General features: G+C 39.0%; 1 non-coding gene across 1 annotated transcript; it reads right to left on the bottom strand.

Annotated features, from left to right (window-relative positions):
• Positions 1 to 3,342: 3,342 nt before the first annotated feature.
• LOC122025895 lies at positions 3,343 to 3,448 on the bottom strand. The gene has a single exon (XR_006123913.1). It is a non-coding gene; the product is annotated as a small nucleolar RNA R71 (small nucleolar RNA).
• Positions 3,449 to 4,322: the final 874 nt, after the last annotated feature.

Below are 4,322 nucleotides of genomic sequence, written 5' to 3'. Positions count from 1 at the left end.
GATCTACGGCTTTGGGTGATTCGGGGTTTCCGTGACGCGAAAAGCGGTTTTCGCGGCCCGAAAAACCCTACAGTGGTATCAGAGCCACGTGCAAGGCTTGTACGAGTTTGCTTTTTGGTTTTATTAAAACTAAAGTTTCTGTAATTTTCTGTAAAATTATGATTTTATAGTTTTTATGGGTAATTTTTCCGTAGATGCGAAGCACAAGTGTCTTGGCACTTGTAGGCTTCGGCTACCGGAAAGATTTTCCCAAAACGGCTTCGTTTTGCCCCAAATCCGTTTGGGACAGCGGGCATGGGTGCCATTAGATCGCAAAGGAGCAACTCACGATGGTTAGATCGTGGGTAAGGGTACTGCCCTTAACCCCGCAAGGGGATTTGCTCCGCGATTGCACCCAAAATCGCTAAAAATGAACCCGCCGGGAAAATTTTTCTGAAACGGCAATGTCTCAGCCCAAATTGTTTTGGGACAGCGGGTTTAGGCACTGTTGGATCGCAAACGAACCCTCGCGATGGTTAGATCGCGGGTAGGGGCGCTGCCCCTGGCCCCGCAAGGGGATCCGTTCCGCGATTGCGCCCGAAACCGCTAAACGGGACCGCCGGGAAATTTTACTCGTAAAAATTGTAAAATCATAATTTTGGTTTATATGGAATCATTTTGGTTAGAGCCCTAGAGCCAATCATTTGATGATTGTATGGACTCATGTATATCATATTCTTGTATATATATTAAGGCATTTGGTTTTTGGTTATTATGCTTATTTGTATTAGTGCCAGATAAAATAAGTATAGTAATGTCCTTGAGTAGTGTTCCCTATATCATCTCACTATCGATTCAACCAATCGATTGATATAGGTAAGAACCTTCTACTCCTGCTCATCTCACTATCTCTTCCCTCTGGACTTGTACTAGAATTTGATGATTGTTGTTATGTGCCTGTGATGTGCGTAGATTATATACTCTTTTATGCATGTTTTTACGCACATTTACATACTTTGAGTATGCTTGATCTATGCATTTTTATACTTCCAGCTTTCCTTTTAGCATATTTACTCTTTTGGTTCGGAGATCTGCTTTTTGTGCATTTTCTGTACACAGGAGTCGATTTGGTGAAGAATCTACATCCTTAGGCAAGCATTGGAGGAAACAAAGGGAGAAAGCACCGGGCCGTGTACCTCACACGGCCCTGTGGAGTTTGGCACCAACAGAAGTGGAGAATGACATGGCCGTGTGAACTTCACACGGCCGTGTCAAGATTTGAAGCCAACCAGAGCAGAAGCCTTACATGGTCGTGTGGATCTACACGGCCGTGTGAGGTTTCCAGAGACTAAGCAGGCTGTGGCCGTGTGAACCACACGGCCGTGCAGTTTTGGCAGAGAAGGAACTGGACATGGCCGTGTGAATCTCACACGGCCGTGTCACGGGGTCGTGTGGCGCCCGATTCCCTCCTCTATTTAAACCCTCCTTCATGAATTGAAAGGGGATCTCTCCCCCTTTGGGAGAAGGCAAGATTTGGTGGTTTCCTCCCATTCTTGGGAGGATTTCTGGGCGATTCAAGGGGAGTTCTTGGCGATTCCGGCTCCGGAGCGAGGATTGGATCCGAAGACGAAGCTTCTTCGTAGATAAGTTTTCTCTTTCCCCCTTTTCTTGGTTTCTTGGATTGGGGATTTAAGGAATGCTTGTATTCTCTATTTCTTCGGGTTTTCTTCCTCGATTCATGGAGTAGATCTTGTATTCTAGGATGAAGGGAGTATTTGTATGATGGATTGATGTAATCTCTTATGGATTTGCCATTCTCTTGTTTCAATGACATTATCTTGCTTGTATCAATTAGATCTTGAACGATTAAAGATGATTCGTGCTTAATTCTCATTCTTGATTAATTGTTTGAATTTCTTATGGACTTTGTAAAGATAAACTCTCACTCGATCATCCGAGGGATCCACGTGACAGGTGCAAGCCCGTGTAAGGACGTTTGAGAGACAATCTTGAAGAGGAAATAGGAATATTCAAGAGAGTAGGATGGATTTTGTGATTAGTTTCTTGTATCTTGATAGATTGATAAGTCGTGGGCTTCTACGTTGATATCCGAGGAAGGCATAGTAATAGGTGCACTTCTGTGTAAGGACAACATAGGTTCATGTCTAATTAATCCTATGTAGATAGATTTCTCAGTCCTTAGCCGGTTGTCTATTGCAAGAGAGAACCGACAACTTTCTACATGTTTGGCAATTGAGGGATAAGAATTGGTGAACCATTTACATTCGAGAAATCCTACAAAGAAACCGAAACTCCTAGAATCTCCCTTTATCATAACCCAAAACACTAAACTCTTGTTTGTTGATCTTTAAGATTAGATTTGTTTACCTTACTTTGATTTTGAAACGATTGGATAGTTGTTTGGCTAATTCGCATTGAGACATTTCTAGTGCTTATTCCAGTCTCTGTGGATACGATAATCTTTATATTACTTGCGACATTTCCGTACACTTGCGGAGAGCGAACAAGTTTTTGGCGCCGCTGCTGGGGACTGCGCTATAACATTAGGAATTATCAATTGAGTTAGACTAAACATAACATTTGTTTTCCTTTACATTTGCATAGTTGTAACTAATTTTTTTTTTTAGAATTCTCTTTCTATAAGCTTTTCTTTTCCTGAATAAGATTCTTGACAATTCTTTTTGTTGCAATTATAATTCTAATTCTAACTTACATTCTTGATTTCTAGCACTCTAATATAACTTTTCTCTATTTTCTCTTTGATCTAGTTTCTTTCTTCTTTTCTTTTGTAAACATATCTTGCAATCTTTGGCATATGAATTTATCTTTTCTTTCTTGTTTTCATTATGCACTTTCTTTCTTGCAATTTAAATTCGGCATTTTATTTCTTGCTTTTCATATTGCATTTTATTTCTTGTCTTTGATTCTTCATTTTAAAATTTTTTCTTGAATATCCATGAGCACTAACATGTCAAGCAGACCCATGAGAAATTTTTCTACACCAATTTCTGCAAGATTTTTGTCTCCCATTGTGCAACCTCAAATTGAAGCAGAAAGTTTCCAACTAGACCCAGAGTTAATTTTTATGATACAAGGTCACAAATTTGGAGGAGAAGTATCAGAAAGTCCTTATCTGCATCTTGAAACATTTTTAGAGATTTGTGATATGGTGAAATGTGAAGGAGTGTCAGCAAATGCAGTTCGATTGATGGCATTTCCTTTCAGTATCAAGGATAAAGCATGGACTTGGTTATATTCTCTCTATCCTCAAAGCATCACAAGTTGGGAACAATTGGAGAAGCAATTTCTGGATCATTTTTTTTCCTCTAAGTAGAACAGTGTATATGAGGAATTGCATAATAAATTTTGCTCAGGCATATGGAGAATCATTAGTAGAAGCATGGGATAGATTCAAGAGTCTTCAAAGATAGTGCCCTCATCATGGTTTTGAAAAATGGTTGATTTTGCACATATTCTATGGGGGAATTTCTTTCTCAAACAAGAGTTTATTGGATTCATCAGCTGGAGGTTCTTTTATGGACAAAAGTGTAGATGAAGCTTATTCATTGATTGATCAAGTGACATTGAACCTCCATGAATGGTTGAACAAAAGTTGGATGGAATTTCCCTCAGATATTCAAGAAGTACAAGCCATAAATGTAAGAGAGCCTATCAAACAAAATAAAATTCAACCGCCTAAAAATGTTGAAATTCATAAGTCACAGAGTGAGGAGTTCAAACATTTGGGGGCAAAGCTTGATAGTATTGTTTCAAAATGGTTTAAAGAAGATCCCCCTCCTACACAGTCAAGATCCAATGAAAAGTGTGATGATCTTGGGTTGAGAAATGGCAAAAATCATGAAGAACCTATGAAGAATGACATGTTTAGAATTGAGGAGAAGAATAATAGAAGATCACAAGAACTCAGTTCCATTTCTCTAGGAAGTTCCCAAAGGCCACAAGTACTTTTCCCTCAACGATTAATCACACCAACATTAGATAAGCAAGTTGGACCTCCTCCAAAAGCTCAAAGGAAATTTAGGAAAAAGGAAGTTCAATCTTTCCCAGGACCTTCACTAAGGGTTCCTTTTCCACAAAGGTTAGTGGGGGTCAATAAAAATAAAGACTTCGACAAATCCTGTGACACTAATATGGTTGAGTGCAGATTTTTGAATATATATGAAGATGAAGATTTTTCAGATGAGGATTTTATTGATAATGCAGTGGTAAATAAGTTTTCAAATCTACCTCAAAATTTTATAAGGTGTTATAGTGACATTGAATTTTCAGATGATGAATGTGATGTGGTAGATCAACTTAAA

Source organism: Zingiber officinale, chromosome 9B (genome assembly GCF_018446385.1).
Source record: "Zingiber officinale cultivar Zhangliang chromosome 9B, Zo_v1.1, whole genome shotgun sequence".
NCBI classification, from domain to species: Eukaryota; Viridiplantae; Streptophyta; class Magnoliopsida; order Zingiberales; family Zingiberaceae; genus Zingiber; species Zingiber officinale.
The sequence above is the reverse complement of the archived record's forward strand: the minus strand, read 5'-3'. Positions and strand labels throughout refer to the sequence as shown.